At 41.3% G+C, this 25,908-nt stretch overlaps 1 long non-coding RNA gene across 1 annotated transcript; it reads right to left on the reverse strand.

Annotated features, from left to right (window-relative positions):
• Positions 1-463: 463 nt before the first annotated feature.
• On the reverse strand, positions 464-25,908 carry LOC134549047 (uncharacterized). Its single transcript, XR_010079987.1, has 3 exons — positions 25,773-25,908; positions 3,185-3,288; positions 464-2,725 (listed from the first exon to the last, which is right to left on the reverse strand). It is a non-coding gene; the product is annotated as an uncharacterized LOC134549047 (long non-coding RNA).

A 25,908-nucleotide genomic window follows, 5' to 3' on the forward strand; every position in this document is an offset into this window, starting at 1 on the left:
CACAGAGATGTTTCAGATTAAAAGGCCACACTTCTAGAACTCCAGCCTTATATAATCTCTCAAAATTAAATCTGCATTTGCCCCATAAACCTGGCAAGTAATATATTACACTCATATAATAAATGGGCAAAGAGGAATAATAGGTATTAATGACTTGGCCAAAACTAACCAGGAATGAAGTTGTGAAGAGAACCCAGGAGTCCTCAAACCAATCTACACTGAAGAACTAAACCAAAATGTAGCACAGCTGTGCAGGTAATTGTTGTTGTGGTACCCAACATTCCATCCCACATGCAAGAGATTAGATATACAGACTCAAGTGTCAGACAATGAGCAGGATTTGTACATTCACTTCCCAGAAACCGTGAATAATTATTGTTATTATTCATACAGTAGTCATTGTTATGATATATATTATATAGTTGTTTCTTTTCTGACTGTGTGCAGGGGGAATTAGCTCAAATGGTAGAGCGCTCGCTTAGCATGTGAGAGGTAGCGGGATCGATGCCCGCATTCTCCAGCGTCACATTTTGCTGAACACGGGGCTGGAGGGCAGCACTGCAGAGAGGGCCCCGGGGCTGATGGTGAGGTGGACACGGGCCAGCAGTGCCCTGGCAGCCAGGAGGGCCAGCCCTGCCCTGGGGTGCATCAGGCACAGCATCACAGTCGGGCAAGCGAGGGGATTGTCCCGCTCTGCTCTGCACTGGGGCAGCCTCACCTCCAGTGCTGGGGGCAGTTTTGGGTGCGACAATATAAAAAAGGCGTCCAGCTGTTAGAGTGCATCCAAAGGAGGGCCATGAGGATGTGAAGGGCCTTGAGGGGAAGCTTTTTGAGGAGTGGCTGAGGTCACCTGGTCTGCTCAGCCTGGAGAAGAGGAGACTTAGGGGAGACATCACTGCAGTTTGAAACTTCCTTGTGAGGGGAAGATGAGGAGCGGACACTGATGTCCTCTGTGTGACCAGTGACAGGACCCTCGGGTCCTGCAGGCCCAGACACCCAAATGCATACATGGTTTGATTGAGACCTTGGAAAAGGCTTCCTGATGCACAGACCAGAAGCAAGAATGTGGATTTGTAGTTTAAGTAGAAACATGTTAAGCTAGGTAGTGGAAAGTTTTAAAGTAGAAAAGTTTGGCTAGGGAATTTGTTACAAAGGTGATAAGAAGTTTTAAGATGTAGTAGTACTGTAGGTTTGTGGGGTGTTATATGATTGCTAAAGAAGATCTGCAGCAAAACATGTAAAACAAAATAATTAGCAATTAGTGTGGAAACACTAACAAATTTTGTGGCAGTAGTTTATTGACTAATAAATTTTGAAAGGCATTGTAGCTAGAGATCTTGTGACCTCTGATGAATGATGTGAAGACATTCTCACCCTCTCTGGGACTGATGAAGAAAACAGCAATAAATCATGCTTTAAAATGTCTCTCAGTCTCTCGCATAATCCCAGTACCAAGGGCCTGAAGCTGTGACAGGGGAGGTTTAGGTTGGATATCAGGAAAATGTTTTTCACACAGAGCGGGGTTGGAACAGGCTCCCCAGGGAAGTGGTCAGAGCACCAAACCAGACAGAGTCCAAGAAGCTTTTGGAAAATGCTCTCAGGCCCATGGTACGATTGGAGTGCCCTGAGGAGGAGGAGGACTTTGATGATCTTAGTGGGTACCTTCCCCCTCAGGATATTCTATGATTGGAGGAGCATCATCTTGCACCATTACACAGCTTTTTCCCATTTATTCATACAACAGAGCTGTTTGATTGCTGGATGCAGTTCTGGAATGGTTTTTAAAACACCATGTAGTTCTAGATTGGTTATAAAAATTAGGTTATCAGGTCAAAAACATGAGTGCTGACTGATAGGCTGAACTGTGTATATCTCTTCAACCAAGTACACCAGTTTCAGCAAACACAGCGTATTAAAAATTGATTTAGACAACATTTTGGAGAGGGCAGGAGGTGAATACACAGGGGTAGGGCAAAGGAGGCAGGAGGGTGTGCACACAACTAATTTTTTTTCTATTTTTCAATATTTTTGAATGGCATTATGCACTCTGGAGCCATGACCCCTTGCTTGCTGAACATTAAGCCTCTCAGCATTACTGCAAGGACGTTGCTCTAGTCCACAACAGCTTTCTAAAAACTACAACAAAGACCCAACTGCCGTTTTCTCTAAAGTTCAGGGTGTTATGGCCAAGATTAAGGTTCAGGCTATTACATACATAAGAAACAGATGAAAAGTCTGGATCTGAACCCATAGTCTTACAGTTACAGAGATGGAGCCAGAAGCTGAGACTCTTTCTGGATCCCCAGAAGATTCAAATGATCTACACTTGGAAAGTCCACAGTTTTGGCTATGGTCCTTCCACAGCTATTCTCAGATGATATTTCTTCATTCTTTTCCCCAATTTTAGCATCTCTTTCCAAGCAACCCATCCTCTTCTACCTATACAGCTTCATCCAAGCACTTGGTGCTTTGCTATTGCCAAGTTTCAACCTACAATTCAGAATGTTTCTACTTGACACAGGCCTTTTGTGCAGGAAGCAAAACCAGACCTGAAGTATAGGAATAACCAGGGCACTTGCAAGCCCAGAACCTGCTGCTCAACAGCTAAGGATGAAATAAAATGCCAAAGCAATGCAGAGGGACGTGCATCCAGATTCTTCATGAGTCCCACGCTTCAAAAGCTATGTGATCCCTTGCTTCCCATCTTCAACTAGAAGCACAGCATCTGCAACACAGAGGAAGAGACATGCAGAGATACAAAACATTGAAAGGTCCTTTTACAAAAATGCAGTTTGTAGTACTTCTCCTTTGCCTTAACCTTATTTTCAAAAAGCAGTGAGGTTACATGACAGCTTCAGCATCTGGGGCACTTCCAGGAGAACAAGGAATACATGTTCTCTCCAGTCTGGTCTGTGTGATTTTAATCCTGATCTAAAAAAGGAGAAGCTGCAGCCATTTAAGACAAAGAATGGCTTAAATAGACTACTTGAGCAGGACTCCTTCCCCCCTTCCTTTCAGAGGTAGCAACTCAGGATCTTCCCAGCACATTTGTCTCAATTAGTTCTGATATGCTAGAAGGGAGCATTACATAACTTTAAAGAAAATCTGCCTTATAAGTCAATATGCTTCAATATACCCTCAAGCTGAGTTTCTTCTTATGTATCAACCACATAACTCCCCTTACCTGATTAAAGGCTTGATTAGAATATCAATATGACTACATCTGGACCAGTCCATGCACTTGATGAACAGCTTGTTTCTGAAATTTTCCTCTTGAGCTGATTTATGCTTAAATATTAAAAGCAAAACAAAAAACTATTAAATAGATTAATATAATTTTATATTAAATTATAAATTATTTTATAAGTTTATAATAAATTATAACATTTTATAATAAGTTGCCTTTCTGCCTGTAAAGAATGCGTTAATTTACACAAAAGCCAACTTTCCCTTATATATCCCAATTAAGTTGTTTTGCTAACTAATAAATCTAATTTACTAGATCAGTTTGTTATTTATTCTACTAATCTATCTGGTTTCTTAATGCTCATATTCCTCTATATAAGCTTCTGGCTGCTGAACCCCCAAATTCCCAAAGCCAAGAATTACTTTATGCTGTATAAACACAGAAAATGGGAAAAAATTAATAAATATCCTGGCCTTGACTGCTTTGCCCATACAACGTTGTACCTCTATCAAAGGGAATTATCTGACCAAGAATGTATCATTCCTGAAGAGCACTTGGGTGGATAAGCACAGCGCTCAGAGCTGACGGAGGCGTTTGCAACTAGAAAACTTTGCACTGGAGAGCTGGAAGGACTCAGAGATTTCCTCTTCCATAGCAGCACAGGCTATACTCAAACCACACCTCAAAGATGTCTGTCCCACGAGTTCTTAAAGCTCTCCTTCGGCAAACACTGGCACCAGATATTTCCACATTTTGCTGCTCAGACTGCCGGTTATCATGCTGACCACAACGAGCCTTTCTGTACAGCTCTGCTGTTCCTGGACCTTTCTCAATCTCTGTCATCCAGAACTCTCCAAGCAGGTACAACTTCCCTCTTCCAGTCTGGAAAGCAGCCAGCCAGTTTTGGACATCACCACAATTTAGACAGTAACGATATGAACTCTGTTCCTGGAACAAAGAGCAGGAGATCTGTGGTATTTGACCCACCTGATCCCTGCTCAGAACTGCAAGGGAAAATTAAAAGGCAGCCAACATCCAGTGCAAGAAAATTTCTTCCAGACCCCAGATTGGCAACCAAAGGGACACAAGATATTTCCCAATCTTGTATTTGCTTTTTACATTACTCTAACTTCTCAAACAAGAATATATTCCAAATTCATAATGGTCAATAAAAGAAGAAAAACCTGATTACTCTGCCCTGGTTTCAAAGCCATATGACTGTGTAAGTCACTTATATTAAAGCCTCAAGTTCTATACATATGCCTTTGCTACCAGTAAAGGAATGCACACTCAAAAACAGCACAACCAAGAAGCAATTTGAAGCTTGCAGCAATGCCAAAATAACTGAGAAAGAAACAACAGAAGAAAGTGGGTTTTTACAATTAAACTACAAATGATTGAGCAAGAAGAACAAAGCACAGAGAGTGGAGGTGTAGGGCTTGTTTACACACAGGGTTTTGTACCACTAACTCCTCCTGTTTGAAATCAGTTCATTTGGTGGAGACAGATTTCTCCCTGGTGGCAACAGGAGCACTGCACTGCCACACTGCAGGAATACATGTGCAGTACTAAGTCTCACTGATGGAAAAAACCCATAGCTTCTAAACCAAACCCCCTCCTCTTTCCTTCCTGTGACCTCCTAGTCCTCCTTCTCCAAGGAATATCAATGCCTGCAGGAAGAGCTACAAAACACTGCTGAAAGCACTGTTCAGTGTAAATATGTGGGGAGAAGCTATGATAGAAGGAAGTGCTGTCATGCTGGCATAGCCACATACAGCCCCATCTGGAGCTGCAATCTTTCACTATCACAGTTGAAAAGCAAAACCATACACTTGACTGAGTTGGATCAGTACACAAGACAAAATTCAGCATCTTACAATTTCTTTGTTATTTGGTTATTATTGCATCTCTTGAAGTAGCAGGGGTGTTTATTACTGATCTGTTGGATCTCAAAAGGGTAATTATATTTATCTGCTTCTAGAGCACTGACGGATATGGCTCACATTACGCTGAGATGAGCCAAATTTAAATGATCCTAACTAAAGTCTTACAGCTGCAATCATAATTCCCTTTTTCAATTCCTAAGAAAAAGAGAAGAACGAACAAGCCTCTTTTCCACATTTAGTCTTATTACAAGCTCATTAGAGACATCATCACTACCTTCAGCATGTGCATGACCTCACAAAGTCCAAAACAATTTGATGCTTAATTCCTTTCAGATCTATCCAGTTTCAACATGATGAACTCTTTACAACTTGTAGCTACACCAAATGAAAAGCTGGCACTAAGACCGTCCAGCCTCTAGGTTGGATCAGCCTGGCTATTTTTGATTCAGAGACAGACAAAAAAAATATCATGGTTTCAGATGTTTTTCCTTAACAGCAAAAAATAGTTTTGTTTAAAAAAAAAATAACATTCTGAAAGCATTTAGTCCTTAAAATAAACCCAAAAAAAAGAGAATGTCAGAGTGAGGGAAAAGGCTTTTCCTGTAGCAACCCAAATAGCCATTGATACCAAGTCCTGGTACTATGTGACAAAGGATGCTTTTATAAAGAAAATATAAAGGCAAGCTAGTGAGTATTTACAGATTGTTTTATGCAATGTGTATATAATGCTGCCCATGTGGAAGGACGAATAAATACATTTTACAAGTTTATGGATTTGCAAAACTAGGAGATGGCAGTGGCCATTTGCAGTGGCTGTGAAATCAAGCTGCCATTCAACCTCAGTCTGAGCAAGTCTTGTTCTACTTCCTCTGGATTCCTCATATATATTTCTTGAGAAATATATATATAAGTATATACATAAATATATATAAGTATATATATATATATATATACTGGTACTGCCAAGCCTGTATCAGATTCAAGGATCTCTTCAGCCATTTAACCATAAAATCCCAAACCATTCAGTCACATATTCCCTGCCTGTTTATTAACACAATACTTGACATTTTAAGTTCCTGGATTACAGTTTGTGCTGGGTTACCTATTCATGTCCCCTCAGAGGGGACTGATTAAATCATGTCCCCCAGCCAACTGGAGCTCAGAATAACAAAGATTTTTCAGTTTCCAGTTTCAGATTTCCAATTCAAGCACAGCCTGTCTGCTCTAGACTTACATACTTATCTAAAAGGCCTTGACGCTTTGTAAAGCAAATTAGGATTCTAAAATGAAGAAGAACTTGTGTGCTACATACAGCCCCATTTCATGCTCTTTTACATGTTTAGCTCCCTTTTGTTTTTTTCTTTCTCCTTTTCCCCCCTTATTTTGACACATCAGCAAATGCCTCTCACTGGAAAAGTTTAAGTGTGATTAAATTTCAGTGATTAAAAGATTAAGTGTGACTTTTGTCTCTACATGAATTCATTTTAAATACTCAGGTCTGACACACCTTTAAATTTTTTCCATCTTTGTAACAGCTAACTGGAAGAAATGGTTAATAACCATATTCACATAGATATGCTCACAGTGATCCTCCCCACTTACATTTCTGAGTTGTTTCTCATGTGGCAATTTCTCACACTCAAGACAAGAGTGCAAGGAAAGAAATACAGTAAATATACTGTAATAGCTGTCATACATACTTGCAGGCATTAAGTAAACACTCCATTGTGAGATGTAAGGATGGACCAGAACAAAGAAAGAAAAGGGTCTAAACCCACTAATGCCATCACTTACCAGAAGAAAATTGCCCTTTTATCCCCTCATTTACTCATAGGCAATGAGTAAGGCTGAGATTCATGCAGTCTAACTTCAGGGACTGTTGCAATCAGGTAATTGGCCTCCGACCCTGTGGCCAGCAGAGAGCACTGGTCCCTCCGGGAAGGTTTGGAGCACATGGAATGCTCTACACACTGCCCGCCTGCCCACCCTGCACCGTGGCAGATGGAGGAGATGCAGCCAGACCGAGTTCTTTGCAGGCTGCCACTTGTGCACAGAGGGCACTCGAGATCTGAGTGTCTTTCAGGATTTTTCTGCTGGTACTTAAAATTATGCTGTGTGTCAGAAAGGGTCCACTGTTTCAATTTGAATTTCTCCCCATTTATGCAATTTTGAAGTCCCTGGTCAGTAGGAGCAGTTAAAGACTTGTTTCTAACTTGCAAACTTATTGCTTCCCTTCTCTCATGAGGATGTTATGAAAGGATTAATACTCAGTTAATCAACAAAAAGAAGTTCCTAGACATCCTAGCAGTACTAGACAGCTATAGTCTAAAGCTAATTAGATGCTACATGGTGGAGACACAGACATTGCAATCCAAATGGCTGAAGATACTTTATCAGGTCCTTCTAGCTTTCCATACACCCATTTTGAAGTAAACATGAATGAAACCAAAAACGTTTGAAACAGAACACAGCAGAAGGGGTTTGCACTGGCTGCTTTGCACTCACCAAAAGCAGAGGGAGGTTTTACATGAGATGATTGTGCTGCATTTCAGTGCTGTGTTATTTTTCATCATAATGTAGTTCAGTGGAACAGTTATATTTCATTCAAAACTAATGTTCATGTTTTTATCTTAATTGAGATTAATTTATATTTCTATACAAATGAAGATACACCCAAAATAAAAAGAAAAGAATATTTAGAAAATATTTCAGTAGGCATCTGGAGAAAAATTACACACAACCAGAGTAATAATATATTTTCCAAGCACAAGGTTTCATCTCCTCTGTGGATAGCTGCTAAACAGCTCAGATAGCACATTTATGGAAACCTTTAAGCCAAGATTCAGCTGTGTCTAGTTGTGACAAATTGTCAGACAATTGTATCTCAAGCCTTTGTTCCCCTGTATCTCAAAGATTATGGATTTATGGGCAGAACACATCTACAACAGATAGATGAAACTGGGAGTAGTTCAGTCTTCACAAAGCTTAGGTCAGGTTTTATTTTTGAAAACTTGACTCTGGGACAGTTCAAACCCAGGTCAACTTTTTGCCAAAACTCCAAAGTCCAAAGGGAGTTGGAAGGACAGATAGCCTGAAGCCAGTGGCTACACATTTAAAGCAGTAGCCTATCTTCACAGCTAGGTAGAAAGGAAAATAATCCTCTCAAGTATCCCTTTAAAGTTTTGACAGCTTATATATTAAGTATATATGCATATACCCTTAAATTGTCCAGCCTGCCCAGGGAAACACTGAGCTTTGGGAACAGAAGCATTAGTCAAAGTGATTTAAAAAAATAGAAAAAGAAAGATAGCTCTGCCAGATTCTTGGCAAAACATTATCTGCATTGTGATTTCCTCACAGAGAGAAAGGTGATGAATTGAGGAGAAGCAAATGCAGGCCAAGGGGCAGTAGGGCACTCAGAAGACAGCTTCATCTAATCTATGGGCTGAAGATTAGATATTCAATTCCAGTCAAAGGAATGGTACTCTGGGTTATGTTGTGGGTGTGGAAGATACCGTGATGGGTTCTTTCCAAGTTTAAAAGCAAACTGGTTTATACAAGATTATTTTTGGTTAAAGTCACTGTGACATAGTTTCTTTCAGCTGCCTCATTATGTGAGTTTATTAAAAAAAAAAAAAAAACAAATGCATGGTTCTCTCTCAGATCAAACAGTTTCTTTCCTGACTTTTTTTGCCAAGTTATAATAAAATAAGGACTGTGACCTGAGCAGGATCTTCTAGAGCTAACAGAAGAGGAAAAACATTCTGAATAATAGTTCATGTAACAAAGTTAAGGCAAATTTTAAAAAAGAGCAGAATTTTAAAAACATTACAGGATTAAGGCTAAAATATATACAGAAAAGCTCTATAAGCACCACAGTCCTACAAAACACATGCTGTTCTCCCATTTTCAGGTATGAGCTGGCAAGGTGCTAGCCACTCCGTGAACTTCTGGAGTCAGCAAGGCACCGCTTCTTAAACAACATAAAATAACTCACAGAGGAGTTTTCTTAGTGTTTTCATTATGTCTGGCACTGAATCTTTGCTAGATAATCTTACTTTTAATTCTGCAGTGTCTTCTAACACACTGGCTCTTACTGGCTTGTGTTGATGCATGTTTTGGGGTTTATTCCAGAGAGTAACAAGCAGTGGTTTTTATGTGCTTAAGCAGTTTGTGCAAGGTTTCTGTAATGTTCCATGAGAAAGCCAAAGGCTTCCCAGTGGTAGGGAACAGTGGCTGTCAAACATAGCACTCAGGCTCCGAATTGTTAAAACAGTAATTGTCACAAACCCAACCTCTTGCAAGCAGAGGTCCTTTGGAAACCACTTCATTTCCACAGGACTAGTGGGAGTCACACGTGGGACTCTGCTCCTGGCACTGCTGGATTGAAAACTGGATTTTGGTTACAGTATCTCGTTGCACAGAGACATGAACCTGTAGAGAGATAGGGGAGCAAAGTTGTAGCACAACATGAGGAGGCTGGGCAGGGGAAAGGCTCTCCCTAAGGCTGAGAAATCCTGTTTCCCTTACTGACCTTACTCAGCCTTTCAAATGTGGAAGCAAAAAGCTTGCAGTGAGGTTCATTGGGTGGTGAGCAAACGCAGCTGCCAACAGAAATGCCAGCATCCTTCCACTAAGAGGAGCTGAAATTCAGCTGTCATCAACTGCACGGGCAGGCTCCAGCAAAGCCCTTTCACCGGGATCCCTCCTCCTCCTCTTCCTCCTACTCAGCTCAGATTTCACCTCTGATGTGCCAACAGAGAGCCCAACAGCAGATTGCAGCTCTGACCAAGAGCAGGACCAGGCAGAGGAGGTGGTGGGCTGCCAGAGCACACACAGAACTTCAAAGAACTAAAGGAAATGCATTCTTTCTGACCCTATGGAGAGGTAAACCATTGGGAAACGTGCCTCTGTACCAGTCTGTGGAGAGCTTGCAGAGACTTGGTTATTTGTCTCAGCCTACGGTTATTCACACTTTTAGCTCTAAAAATTTCCTTTCTCATATTTAAAATACTGTTTTCCTCCCAGTATCTCGCAGGCTGTCAATGCAAGACAAGGTGATTGCCTTTCCCTGAAACTTAGGTATTTTTGCTGGCTCAGAGTGGAAGCTTCTGAAGGGATGTCTGGGCTGATGGGAGGAGAGCATCTCTATAGCCAACTCACTGGTCTTCAGTTCAGCAATCCTCTCTCCAATAGGGAGAGAAGAGAAAGCAGGATATATTAAAAAAACAGATATGGCATACATAAAACATACTGGTAAGTCTGCCTGTAAGAGGGCAGAAGAAAGAGGCTTCAGTGTGCACCAGTTTCCCTACAGATAGGTTACCTCAACACTTAAAAAGACTGAAAAACTCCTCAGAAACAATTCCTCAAAAATAATGGAAATAAAGAAAACATATGACAACTAGGTATTCACTGAAGAAACTTGCAGGGAATCTCAAATTTGTACAATTTACTGAAAGTGCAGTAGAAAAGTTCTGAAGATTTTCTTTCCACACATTTAATCATAGAATGGTTTGCATTGAAAGGGACCTGAAAGATCATCCAGTTCCAACACCCCTGCCATATCCCAGTTCCAATGTCCCTGCATACCCTGCAGGGACACCTTCCACTAGACCAACCTGACCTTGAGCACTTCCAGGGATGGGGAGTACACAACATCCTGAGCAACCTCGTCCAATGTCTCACCACCTTCCTATCCAAGAATTTCTTCTAGTATCTAATCTAAACCTGCCCTTTTTAAGTGTGAAGCCATTCCCTCTGTTCTATCACTACATCCTCTTGTAAAAAAATCCCTCTCCAGCCTTTGTGCAGCCCCCTTCAGGTATTGGAAGTTGCTCTAAAGCCTCACTGCTCCAGGCTGAACAAATCCCACTCTCTCAGCCTGTCCTTGTAGGATTATTAAGGTCCTAATGTTCTTCATAACAACATGCTTAAGCTATAACCAAAGCACAAAACTGAAAGCACTAAAGTATTCAAAATACAGGAACCCTTTGCCTATACCCTTTCTTTTCAAACGGCATGAATCCCGCCAAAGACGTATGACACCAAATGGAAACTCCAAAGCCTAGATGTAGAGTGGCCCCATCATGTCTTATCAGGACATTTCGAGCTCTCCATGGATTGCAAATAAATTCAAAAGCACACCAACACAACTTTTATGTGTCATTAAACTGATAAAGTATCATCAGAGCAGAAGAGCAGTGGGTGCATAACTCTACAGGTAAAATACTTCGAGCATAAAAACCAAACCAAACCAATAAAAAAATCTTCTCTATTCTTATATACACGCCAACATTAAATACATATATGCATTTTGAAAATCCACATTTTCTTTACTCTGATGCACATTACTTACTACCAGCAGGTCAGATTCACTTTTCCATCCAGCAGTTTGTGACCTGCCCTCATTAGTCTCTGTAAATGTTATATAATTAAAAGAACCATATTATTTATTTACAAAGATAAGCACAGTCTCCAAAAGGTTGCCTGTTTTTCTAAGAGATGATTGTGAAATTCAATTGAAGAACTGCATATGTAATTGATTATCTTTAAATTTAGGGGAAAAAAGAAAGCTAGAAGACCTCTAAACACTTCAAGGACGATGGTTGGAATGAAGGCCAAGTTGTTCATATCCAGCAAGTTCTTATTCTGAGTCAAAGAAAGGAGAAATCTGTTCTGAGCACCCTGCCAGTGACATGAATTATTGCATCCTTTCTCACAAAACCTGATACCTCAAAGTAATTTCCATGGAGGAAATAAATCTTTCCTTTTGATTTAGAGAACTCAGCTAATTCATTTAAGGCTGATCTCTTCTTGCACACCTCACAGAAGTGGAACCAAGCAGGTAGACACTGGTGTTGGCACACACAGCAGAAAGCTGTGATGTATTGCACTTACCACTGGCACTGAGCACTTCAGATTACATCTAAATAACACAATATAATGGCTTTAATGAGCACGTCAATAGACTTTGCTGAATCAGAGCTTTGCTGAATGTTCATTTCTTAAGTGTCAATCTGCATCCATGTGCATTGAGATAATTTATAAGTAAATTTATTTAAGTAAAACTGTGGAAATTCATGCTGAGCTGGAACAACTCACAAAACAACAAATCACAGGCACAGAACATAATCTGGCAGCTGTAATAGTAATTGAATTTTCTGCTTGACTCCTCAACAAGCAGCAAGGATGAAAGCAATATCATGTTTTAATTTTATCTTCCAAGCAACAAAATGAGGTCAAGAAGTCAGTGATAATCTATTAAAAACTGTGAAGATTTTATTTCCCTAGCCCAGGTTTAGAGTTACACAGGTTTTTGTCGTGATTACAATCTGAACAAAGTAAAAGATCATAAAATGTATAAAAAGCTACCTGCCAGGGTGAGGGAAGGTCACATGTCAAGAGTTGCCTGCAAAAACCCTAAACTGGTGTGATCTTGGGGTTAGTGGATTGGACAAAATGTCAGCTGTCAGCCTGACTTAAATTGCTTGAGCATGAGGTCCTCTTGTTATTCAAATTCTTTTTTCTCCTTCCTTTTCTTCTTGCCCCTAATCTTATTCTTGTTCTTGCAATTAATAGCCTAGAGTTTAACAAATTCACCAGGTAGCTGTACACAGGTGGTATTTCCTGAAAAGAGAAATGCCAGGGTCAAAATCCATCCAAGCTTCAAGAGCTGGTCCACAAGGTTCTGCAGACAGAAAAGCTGGGTTTGGAAGAGGGAGAATCCCAGCAGCTGTTCCCAGGCACCAGAAGTTCTACACCTGCATGTACAGCCACAGGGGGTAGGGACAGACTTAAGGTATATCATGCCTTAGAACCAGGATTACAACAATCACTATGTAGGTACTCTGTGTACTAAGCAAAACTTTAATAATGCTATTTTTACCAATAGCTGTAACAATATCCATCTTTTCCCAAAGGATTTAAAGAGATCTAATATTTAAGGTGTTGGAATTCAGAGGGAACAAGCTTAATTTGAAGTAGAAAAAAAGATCTGGTTTATTTACTTTGGGATCCAAATATCTTGCGTTATATTCTTACTTAATTCCAATCCTGCACTAAAAATAGACATACATGATTTTATTGTTTTTTCTCCCTACCTCCATTTTTGTTAAGGAAAAGATATACTGATATATTTGCTTTCAAGTAAAATATGCACATTACACTGTATGTGTGTGGCAGTAAAGTCAAGAGAGTATTCTACAGGCTGGAAATGAAAGGTGGCACAGTATACATTTTGTTTTTGTTGTAATGTAACAGTTGGCCAGTCATCGAGAAAAAAAAGGTACCCACAGAGCAAGTTTCACCTTCAGAATTAAGCCTATGGTCTATGTAAAAATAAAGTGACGTTTCCTGAAAATCTCATGCTCCAGAGTACAATAAATTCCTCATGTAACATTATGCTAGGTAGAATGAAACTAAAAATAACCAAATAATTTCTTGAGAAACATAACCCACATGCTGTCAACTCAGTTTATTCACTGTAAACTGTGTTTTGTTAATGCCACAAAATATACAAGAAACAAAATTTCCCCTGAGCCTCATGTTCAGTGAAATGAAAATGCTTCTGCTTATCTGTATCACATTAAGAGCTGAAAACTTATTGAACCCTGCCAGAAGTTATGTTGTTAATAATCTTAACTAACTTTTCCCTCTAGTAACACTAAGAGAAGATAGAAGGAGACAGAATCCACTGCTCTTTTCAGAGAACATCCTCAACTGAGTGTTACAAGAGCAAAGTTTATTTAAGATAGCAACAGAAGTGAACCCACTTTCCCCTCACATGCAGCCGCTCATTACACAATACTTTGGTTTCAGCAAGGACTCTGGCTTCAGAAGGCTTGACCTCTTCCCTGCCCATGTGGCCTCATCTTTCTGCCACAAACTTTTATCTTCTTGGTGTGTAACTGCAGCTGTTTAGGCACCTGTACTATGGGTTGGTCCACAAAAAGGATTTGGGTGGAAAGCCAGTATCTTCTCCACTTTCCCCTGCTAAGCCTGTGGTAAAGCAAGTTTATCAGGGAGCATGCATGCAAGAAGCACTGCCCATTTTCCCAGCTGAGGTATAGCTACATGTGGAAAATGCCATGATCTTTAGTTTCTGCATTGCTAGAGGGATACAAGCCAGGAGAAATTCAAAGATGAATGAAAGTGATCCGCAATTACTTTAGGAAAAATTTAACCATAGTAAAAACTAGTAGAAAGTGGATTGGGATTCAGAATACCAGGAGTTTATTTCTAGCTCACTAATTGATCTCCAAGTCAAATGCAAAGAAAGGTATTTAGGCTGGAAGAAGTGAAGATCCTGATACTTGCACGTCACTATTGAATCATCATCATCATGAGCAATAAAAATGAATGAAAGACATAAAAATAAAAACAACTACTTTTAGGTGGACATAAGGTAAAAGGTTGTATCATGCTGGAAGGAATAAAGCAAAGGCAGCTGAGGCTGAAGGTCACCTCCATTTTGCAACTAGGAACAAACAGTGATTGCATATTTTCAAATGTTTAATCTGTAAGCACCAAGGAACAGGGGCACAGTACAGCAATGCCTGAAACAACAGAGTGCTTGAGCCAGCTACAGAAGGGGAGCGCAGTCTATTTAAGAGCTTCTCTGCTTTTTCCTTTATGTCTAAGTATCTTCTTCTATCCAGCACCAACACAGAAAGTTATCTTTTGAATAGCTAATAAGTGAACAGTAGATGTTTTACCTGTTCACTGTAATTTAGAACAAAACACTCCGTGTTGTAGTCAAGTGATTTCCAGATGTAAAGTGTGAAGGCTTCCATAACCCACTGATCTGATAACTGTCCATATCCCAGCTTTCCCCCTTCTCTGATACTCCCCCAGCAAAAACACTGAAAGAGCCAAGCCTAAACCCCTGCATCTACTTCCTCCCTCACCCACACAGTACATACCCATAACAGAACTCTTTCCTCTCCTTCAAAAAATCCCAAATTACCCCTGTAAACAAACCCATACAGAGAAGAGAACAGTAAATGTATGGTGAAAGTGGCCACCAAGCAGCAGCACCAGGTCTGCCAGGTCAGCCTGACATCCCACTTCTTCTAAGAACAGGAGTCTGCTGATGACAGCACAAAATGCCAAAGATATGCCTGCTTGTGCGCCAGCTCTAATGAAACTGTGCCTGCAGCAGGTAGAAGAGACAAAATGTAGGTAACAGGGGTAAAAAAAAGAAAAACAAAAGCCACCATAATTTCCTTTCAAAGCCTGCTGGTATGTTATGGGGCTATTACAGTGCCTTGCATCTCTAGGATGTGAGTTCAGTCATGTTTGCCTTGACAAAATCCTCAGCCCCGTGGCACCGTTTGGGTACCACAGGTATCAGTGAAGTGAGCTGCTGAGCTGGCACCAAAGAGCCCAAGAACAGGCAGATGTGCCCCCTCCCACCCTGGAAGAGGGCACTCACAGGAGTGAGATACTGCAGTGAAAAATGGTAAGACAGCTTGGGATTCACTACAGAAGGAGAGTACAGTCCTGGAGCCTGGAGGCTCAACATGCTGCCTCAGTCTGTAAATGTCTGAGAAACCCACACGGAGTATACATGCCTTGTCTCCCTCTCTGTAAAGGTGTGGAGCCCACATATGCCCCAAGAAACAACTCCATGGTTGTAAGCAGCACTAGGAGCTCAAACAGCAGAGATCTGCACTGCGAGCCAGTCCCAGTAAAGAAAAAAAAATAGGAGGAAGAAGAGGGAGGAAAATAATTATAACATAAAAAGGCATTAATGGGCAGTCTTCCTTAAACACTTAGATTATATACTTTCCCACACACAACATAATTTTCTTTCCAAAACACTCATTTCATTCTATTAAAACAACATCCTGCATCAGACAAATGTTACATTTTTAAGGGAGGCCACAGTGTGCAAAACAGAGGGAAGGCTTTAGAAGGAGGAAATAAAATTATGCTTGAATTCTGTCTTAGAAAAATAGACTCAAGTCCAGCCTTTGCAGGGATTACTGGAGTGATGCTGATATATCTAATGAACTAATCAATAGTACTCAAAAGCTTATAAAACTTGTATCCTCTGGATGTGCTACCTGACACCTCAGGAGTAATTTGTAGACATGCTGAGAATCCGGTACCAGCTGAAGTCAATGAGTGTAATAAACACTTGAGTCTTTTAAATAGTAACTAACAGCAAATTCTCAGAAAAAAAACCCCAACAGTCACTCATCTCTAAACATCTGGTGGCCCTCTTAACTTCTCTGTAGTGTTCACAAGGTTTATGAGTACAGGACAGGTAGCAGTGAGGATACTGGAGAAGAAAGTAAGGGAAAAATTAAAGACGTGTGTCAAAGTCCTTAACAAAGCTTACCAGTAAAGTCACTTCGTGTAAGGTAACTTCATGTCTGATTTCCCAGCTCACTAATGTTAAGACAATTTTGTGCACAGATTTTTACTTCTGTGTGGTATTTTCCCAGTGGTGTTGTTCCCAGCAGAAGGGAACTCAAGAGGTGCTGCATTGCCTCAGAACTAGCTGGGCAAGCTTTCCTTGGACATCTCCAGCTGCTTGCTCCAGCCAGCTGCACATGCTATGTGTCCCACCAGTGGTATCAAAAACGAAACTAGACCCTTCCAACACATCCAGCAGAGCTCTCTGATGGAGGAATGCCTGAAGTGCCTTCAACAGCCTAATGCTTGCTGAGTTACTCTCTGCCTGTGACTGTACCTGGAGTGGGTACATCTCTTGAGCCTATCCAGCACCGGAAGGTACCAGCAGAGTGGGACTTTGTCATCCTGGTCTTTGTGAAGAAAACTCTCAGACGGGCATTTGTCTCTGCTGCTCACCAACAGCCCTCTCTGTGAAGGGGACTGCCATACAACCTGCTTTCCCCAGATGGTTCCTGACTGCAAGCTAGTGCTTCTTTCTCATTACCTGGATCCTCCACAAAAAAATCCCAAACATTTTCTCCACTTCTCTTACCACAATTGCTGATTTCTCCCAGGAGTAACATTTTGTTTAACCAGCACATCTCAGATTTATTTAAATGACTGATCTTAAAATGCTAAAGGTAAAGGACATCCCACATCTTCCCTTAGATGCTTATTGATTTACTTTTAAGCTACAGATAGTTCACAAGTGCCTGTTCATTGAATTCTATTTTTTGAGGAAATTAACACACGGTATTATTTTTTTTAATCCCTACTTTAAAATCCAAACAAGGTTTTGTATGTTAACATGACAATAAATATCATCCAGAAATCATAAAGTGGTTACAATTTCTTTTCCTGGAAACTAATGTGATTAATTTCAGTAGAACTGCTCAAAAGGGAGAGTTTACGAGCATTATCTCACAGTGACACATGAGCAGAGAAGAGCCAGATTAAAAAAGTGTCAGTAACAACTTACTTTTTCAAAACTCAAAAAATAAAGCAAAGACCCCCTGTGAACACTGGGCAATCCCCATAATCTCTTTTCTTCTTGGGACAACATCATGAATTTAAGGTTGAAGTCCATGTGTAAAAATCCTGGTTTTTCTCCCTCCTTATATAACCCAGAAAGCAATGGAAAGGTGTCTTCTGTATTAACTTATGAAACAACTTGTGAACTTTCTTTTAATTAAACAACTTTAAAGATGTTCAATTAAACAACTTTCTTCTAATTAGAGTGGGTGGCTTTTCCCCCCATTCCAAAGTGACAAACAGCAGGAATGCTGAAAGATTGGCTGGTGCAGCATCTCTGTTTCCCTTCCAGGTGCAATGGGCTCAGCAGTGACCCACCAGACACTGCTGGGGCATCGAGGGCAGTGGCGGGGTGGCCCTCACAGAGCCGCACATCTCTGCCCATCACTCACTTTTCAGCTGGTGAAGCCTGGGAGGTGGCTGCCAATGGTGTCCAACCGCAGCTGGCTCAGGCCACGACCCAGGAGAGCACTCAAAGTGATGTTGTATAATTGAGAGCACTCTTTGGTAAATTATTCATGAATCAGTTAAAGGCAGAGGAGGACAGAGCCCTAGCAGCAGCAGCAAAGCCAGATTGGTTTCAACAGATTTAAACATGGAAAATGCTGAACATGTCTTTTAAATATGCAAAGTCCCATTGACATAAAGGAGGAAGCTACTGAAGACTATCAGATTCTTGACTCAGAGACTTAAATGTCTCTTTTGCAAAGATGACAGCAGTCCATGAGATGCCTTTGAAGAATTGCAGGTTAATGTCTGCCCAAGTGTGGTTACACATCAGACTAGAGCCCATCAGTTCAATCATCTGTTCCCAGGTTAACAACCAGGGCCGCCAGAACAGCCCTGCTTCTAACAGAAGACGTGTGATGATTTAAATTATTACAGTGTGTTCCCAGGCAGCACTTCAAATTACATCTAAATGGGGAAAAAAAAAATCAAACCCTTAGTGGAATGAAAAATCTATTCATTGTATAATCTTGGAAGACTTTTCTACAAGACTTAAATTAGGAGCCTTAATAAATCTCTCCGAGGCTTTTAGCAACTTACGCTATGTTTATGTTTAATAAAAATGGTGGAGGGTTCCAACTAAATTAAATTAAACTAGCTCTTAATTCCTATGTTTTGAAAAGGCATCACGTTGATACTGTGATGACTTTATTCGTGGAAATATGATTCAACTCTTTGGCTCACAAATCACTGTTACCAACCCAGCACGAAGGAAAAAAAGAAATCACAGCTGCAGTCTCTGAGCTCCTGGAGACAAATGTCTGAAAGCAAAGAAAACAAAAGAAACCAAAAGGGAGAGCTAACCCTTGGGAAGCATTGTCTAGAAGGTTTGTGGCCACCTGTGACTAACCATGAGCTCCTATTTTGGAACATCTGAGTCATCCCCTAGGATGCTGCACCTCTGTGCAAATAAATAAATAAGTATAAACCCACAGAGGAACAGAAAATGTGAATGGTTGGTGGGGAGGAACACATTTGGTCAGGGTGGTGAGGAGAGGAGAACAAACCTCAAGGAGGAATACTTTCCAACCCCAAAAAGGATCAGAAATAAAACAGCCAAACAGCCAGCAAACAATCTATATCCTTTCAGCAGAGACCAATTTTACCATCTCTATTCAAGATATACTTCCAGATAGGTAACAAAGTACAGCAGGATTCTCTTCTGAATGATGAACAAAGGAAATCATGTCACTTTCCAAAACAAACAAAAAAAACCCCAAAATCTGGCCCGCAGTTACCCAGTTTGACTGAATAGCAACATAGTAAATTTTAAGAACCTCTCTGACCTACACAGGAGGACCAGGCAAGCCTCCTCTATCCCCCTCACAAGGCCAAGGACAACAGCAGGGTGATGGGGATTCTCTTCCTTTGTATGTAAGAAGGTGGCACAAAACCATTATATTTCAGAAAGACAACAAACTCTACTTTTCCCCGCCTAGAAACACAGGATAACACCACTGCATGACAAACAAGCAGCTCCAAGCCAGCCTGCAATCTGCCACCTGCAGGGCAGCACCGGGTTCCTGCGGCTGCCCTCAGCTGGCACCGGTGGCTGCCATGTCCCCAAGCTGGAAACACAGAGCTCATCAGTCTGTGCCTTGCACAGCCCTTCAGGGCACTGCTGCAGGTGGCTTTAAAATTCCTGCCCCTGTCGTGTGAAGCCACCTGACACTCGCTTTATTTTTATAGACTTTGCACAGGTAAAAGCAGTTACAGCAGATGTAAAGCGGCCATGGCTGTGGGGCAGGTGGCCTTGCAGAAACCAAACTGACTGCAGTTATCCAGATAACTGCTTGCTGAGCATCCCCCAGGGAATAGCACAAGGGAACCAAGCCAGTATTTAAAACACACGGCAAACAAATCCTTTCCTTCACTGCATGGCACGAATAGTTGTGCTAATGAAAAAGGGATGAGGAACAGCACAGGTGAAAAGAGCTCCTAGCGCAAGGTATTTTTTAAGCCAGTGCTGCTACTAAGCCAGATGTTGCAAAGCCATACCCTCAGCCTGGTAGCTTTAACATTGAGAATTGCTATTTCTCACCCCAAATGGATCATGGGACCTTCTGGCTCATAGAGGAGCCCTGTAGGCTACAGCCAGCATGCATGAGAGAAATGTCCCTAAAAATGCCTTGATGTTAAAATGATGTTGAGTAGAAATGCCATTCAAAATACTCAATGATTTCTGGCAAGCCAGACAGTGAAGCTGCTGGCAAAAGAACTGCAAAGGGAAAAAAAAAAAAGAAAAGAGAGTGAACAATTATTAGATGTTGATGTGTTAGATGTGTCTATGGACAATTTTTCAGCCTGACCCTCACCTCACCCTGTTCACAAACTTTCCCAGAATTAGCAGACAATACAGAGCCCCATATAGCTTCTGGTGATGCACAAAAATTCAAGCTCCTGACAGTGTTGCTATACACATACTGGGGCTAATCAGAGAGGAAAACAATTGACAAGGGCCTGTCCCAAGCCCCAGCCTCCATCCTGATGCCTGAAGCCCGATCAGTCTGTGCACAGGCTGTCTGTGGGGCAAGGTGTACATGTGAACCTCTGTGATTTGTCCAGTCAGTTCAGTCTTTAGAAAGCTTAAACCTGCTCAGTTATTGTATGTATGCATAAGAGCAAACTCCCTTTTCCTATGCTGGTGAATTTCAGGGTATTTCTAGTAAAATACTCACTTTTTCTCTCACCTATGCTGTTAATTGCCTGTCTATAATTAAATTGAACACAGCAGGACAGTAAATGACAGCAAGGCTCAATGTTTTAGCTTTGGTGCCTCATAAAGTTCTAACCTGGGCCACATGCAATACCCACATAGCACAGCTAAGTGATCAATCTAAAACCAACAGGAACTTTTATATGGACTGATGGTCTTTGGCTTAGGTCCCTTACAAACACTGAGTTTTCATGAGTTATACCAGCTGCCACTTGTATTTATTTTATAAACACCACATGCTAAGTGTAAATTGCATTGCCACCACCACTGATTTCACCCCAGACACTTTTAATACAAGTTACGGGTGGTGGAATCCAGGTTTAGGCTGAAGGCCAAGAAAGACCTCTCCAATGGGGTTGTATAATTGAGGCTTTTTTTTTCCTTTTCTTTTTTTTAATAAAATACTGAAACAACAAGAATATGAAAGAGTAAGAGATCTGGTTTATCACAGTGTTATTGACCTGTTGCACAGGAGACCTGACACTTACCAGCACAGAACCAGGACAGAGAACCACCAGCCCAGAGAGAAGCACTCACAGCCAGGTCATCAGCACCCAGAGACCAGGTCCTGCTTTTCAGTCATCATCTTTTCTACTACAAATTTCTACAGGCATAAGATATATGACAGGGGAAAAGCAAGACAAGTAATGCAGGTTCTTCAGAAGGAAGGGAGTGAATAAGGGTAAGGTGAATGATGACTTTCAGAGTCAAGTCATGGGGTTTTGTCCAGGACTTCCTGTCCATCTCTAAAAACACTATAAAGGAAACGTTTTTACTCCTCAAAGCCCTTTTCAGGTCAGAAGCAGGGTTCAAATACCTTAAGAATAAACACAAAAACACACTCTGTGATGTCTTCAGGCATTTTACCTGAATGGAGCCTTCAAAGTCTTAGATCAGTAATTACCTTAATGAATTTGCAGCTATTATTAGTAGACAGAATATAAGTGAGTAAGCTGTTTCCTGCTTTATTTGAACCAGAAGGACATATCTCATACTGGCCATTCGCACATTCAAAACACATGTTTTGTTCACCCCAGATTTTTGGCTTGTTTGTTTGCTTGTGTTTGGGCTGACCACATGCGTGCTGTCTCCAGCCTTGCTCAACTCCCACACACTTTGCTGCCTTCCGCAGCAAAACTTCAGCTGTGACACACTGTGGGTGCAGGTCAAGCACATCCCTGGTGTTTCTGAGGTCACAGAGTTACAGCCTTCCCAGCAGCATGTCCCATCCAGTGTTTTGTAAATGCATCCTGCAGCATGGCCAAACAGCAAACCAAAGTGCACAAAAAAAAAGAGCTTTGCTCATCTGCAGCTGAAGGAGGTACTCAGATGGGAAGATCTTCCAGGGCAGGAATCACATGTTTGTATTATGTCAGAGCTTACCTCCTGCCCTTCTGTATTAATAACACAATAGGACAGATTTTACAACAGAACAGGACCAAGAGTGTGTGCAATGGTTGTTGTGATGACCTAGAGTCAAACTGTGGTTTCTTTCTATGTATTATTTACTTATACTTTAGTGTGTATGCTTGTATATACATAGAAGTGCATATATACACATTTGCATGTGTATTTATCCGCTGTTTATATATTTTATAAACATACACATAGTTTGTATATAAAAAAGGGAAATAATATTCCAAGAGGATTATATATGCTTTCCTCATGGAAAACCTAAACTTGTTTATTTTTTTAATATTTCCTCTGGTATTTTCAGCTTCCATCTGTTCTGCAGAATAACTCTTCCCTTGCATTTCTGTGAAGTGATTGAGATCTGTCCGTCAGCAGTTGGCAGTATTATTCCACTATCTTGAGTCCACAGAATACTGGAGGATACATCCATGTCTCCATTGCACTGGAGAGCCCAGAACTGGGCCAAATACTCCAGGTGTGGCCTTATCAATGCTGAAAAGTGGGGAAGGATCACTTCCCTCAGCCTGCTGATAACAGTCTGAATGCAGCCCAGGAGGCTGTTTGCCTCAGACATGGTCTATCAAGCAAGCACTGCTTCCTTTTATTTTTACTTTTGTCTGCAAGTTTGCTGAGGGTGCACCAAAACATTATCCCATCATCCAGGTCATTAGCAAAAATATCCAACAGTATTTGACCCCAGGACTGACCCCTGGGGTATACCCTTGAGGACCAGTCTCGGCTGGACTTTGTGCCACTGACCATAATGCTTGGAGCCCAGCAGGTCTGCCAGGTAAATCCATTCACTGTCCAAACACCTAATCCACAAACCATTAGTTTGTCTGTGAGACAGTTATGAGAGACAGTGACGAAAGCCTTGCTAAAGCTGAAATAAAGAACAGCCACTGTTCCAGTCAAGTTATTGTAGAAAGTTGCTGTCCACTCTAAATCCATGCTTGATTTTGCTTGATTTGCTCACTGGAATGGACGGCTCTCACCATGGATGAAACCAATCAGCTCTCTTGGACTCCAGTTCTCTCCAGGATGATCTCCTCTGGGATTTTTCCACACAAATCCCTGAACAGACCCAAGTGCTCTCCTGAAGTCCAGCCCTTCACCTCTTCCCCCTCATCTCAGGATCCCATACACCCCAATCTCACGGTTGCTGCTATCCTCAACCCTCCTATCAGTCTTTCTTTCTCTGCAAGAACAAGGTCTAGCAGAGGATGTCCCCTTATCTGCTTCTTGATCACCTTTTCAGGAAATTTTTATCAATGCACTCCAGAACCTGGTGGATTGGTTGTGCCCTGACGTGTTGTCCTTCCCGCAGGTATTGGGATGTTTGGCTAGACTCCACAAGGATCAGGGCCAGTGACCGTAAGACTTCTTACAAATACCTGAAGACAGCTTTGTCTAAGTCCTCTCAGTTTAAAACAGACATGCACAACACCTCCCCATGTGTTGGTGTGCCCTCTATCACTGCTCTGAAAGCTCTCAGCTGGCTCTCATCTCTCCCAAAGTACAGCTCCAACCATTCCCACTTGTACCTATGGTGTGGCCTTCCTAAAGAGCCTCTGTCTAGCCACTGCTACAGCAGTGACAGTGATCCCATCACATCTGTGCCTTGCTCCAGCCTCAGTGAGAGATCCCCAGCCTCAAATGTGCAGAGCTGCACGCTCCTCTTGCTCCAGCTTGCTCTGGGCTGTCAGGGAGTCAGGGGGAATTTCTCCACCCAGTGCTGGGGACAACTTCTGGCAGCTCCCTGCCACTGCTGCTGAGCACAAAAGCAGTGCCAGCCCAGACCCAGGCCTCCTGCACAAAGTGCTGCATGCCGGGATTGATGGTTTTACAGGCTCCCCCAGCACCAGCTGCCAGGATTCCTGACCTTCCCAGTCAGGATTCAGCTGGAACAAAAGCTCAAAAACCCCTTCTCACAAGAAACTCTTCAATATTTATACCACCTACTATAGATATCACAAGCAAAGTGAAAATTTTACATCTGCTTCTTTCTACAGGTGAGGAAAAGCAAGCAGTCAGAGGCAGCCAGAGATGCCTTAACATTTACATTGGTTTTATCCATCCAGTGATTTTTACCACCGCCATTCCAATTATCACAGAGCTAATGACACTCATCAAGGACTAATATTTCCACAATAATCTATTACTGAAAATATAGCTGACCCAGACACACACTGAAGTAATAGGTCTGATACCAAGCCCACACTCACTAAGTACCTTAATGAAAGTTAATCCCTTCCCTTGGATATCACCCAGACCTAAAGCAGCACATGCCTCTGGCACACAAGGAGGAAGAGGAAGGCCACAGTATATTAAACACTGCTTTCATCAATCCCATAACAAGAACTAAATCAGATATTATACTGTACTACAGGCCAAGCTGTAGCAAAGGACACCAACGTGTGGGTACACAAAGGACCACAAGGGGATCTGATCTCCATGCTCACCTCCACAGGTGCAGTTGAAACTTGACACTGTGCATTTTCTAATAATCTAACACAGAAAATGTCACTCTGACTTTCTCTGGCTCATTTGCAGGTGATTTTCCACCAGGTTCCATTTCAGTTTGATGAGTGAATTAATTATCTGATGAATCAAAAACCCCAGCACCCCCACTGCTGTTCTGATTAGCCCCATCAGCAGACATCGATCCTGCTCTTTTCTAGAAACAGGAAGACACAGTTACCTCTCAGGGCATAACACAGGATTATTTGCCATGCCGCCTCTCACAAAGACACAAATTCCATTTTTAGAGCATTTTGATTATTACCTATGACTGCCTGAAGAACAGGTTGCTCTTGCCAATATCTCTTTTACAAGTGTACTCTCAACAAAGATTTACCTTCAGGTGAAAGCCATTTTCATTTGGGTAAGGAATACAGTTGGATTTTTTGGTTTTGGTTATTTAATATAGAAGTACCAGTGCAGTCTGGTGTCTGATGCTGAATGCTTGATGTCATATCAAAATCAATTATATCATCGAGTAATTAAACATTCGGTAGAGCACTCTGAACACAGTTCAAAGTAATCCCTGTTTCCTTCGACTGCAATAATGCACTGAGCACCCATCATGTAAATGTGCAAACTTTTACCTCCGGTTTCTGTCCTTCTTAAACTTACACTTCTAATAATAACTGTGCACCAGTAATGACAGATTTGAGGATGACCTAGGACTAGAGCAGGCCTACTGAGACTCAAACACCATGGTTCCTGCAGATTATGCTGAGAGAAAAAAAAACCTAAAATTAATTACTTTTAATAGTAATTTTAAAAAATAATTGTAATTCAAAAATTAATTATAATTAATTTCAAGAAGTCTCAGTAAGAGAACATTTACCCAAACTTCTGCAAAGTCTCTTCCTTTTAAGTTGCATACATTGAGAAGATAATAAATTAATTCTTTTTTTGCATATTCAGTAAGTTGTGAAGAGCAAAGACAAAAGAAGAGCACTTACAAAATATGCTCTTAATCCCTTGGCCCCTCTCCACATTCAAAATATTTCTTTCTATATTCAAAATTTTCTTAATTCTTTCTGCTATCTGACATCTCCCTGGAGTGTCCAAATTACACATAGTTTTAGAGGCAACTTAACACTATTTAAAATAAGCTTACCTGTTTATTTTCTTTTCTAGCCACTTCTTATAAACCTTTTTGTGTGAAGGCAAATAATCCAGATTTTCATGGGCTAGCAGCTGTTCTCTCTACCAAAGGCATTACAGCTTGGATGCTTTACCCAAGGCAGTTTGCA

The sequence above is a fragment of the Prinia subflava genome, chromosome 1 (assembly GCF_021018805.1).
Source record: "Prinia subflava isolate CZ2003 ecotype Zambia chromosome 1, Cam_Psub_1.2, whole genome shotgun sequence".
Lineage (NCBI taxonomy): Eukaryota > Metazoa > Chordata > Aves > Passeriformes > Cisticolidae > Prinia > Prinia subflava.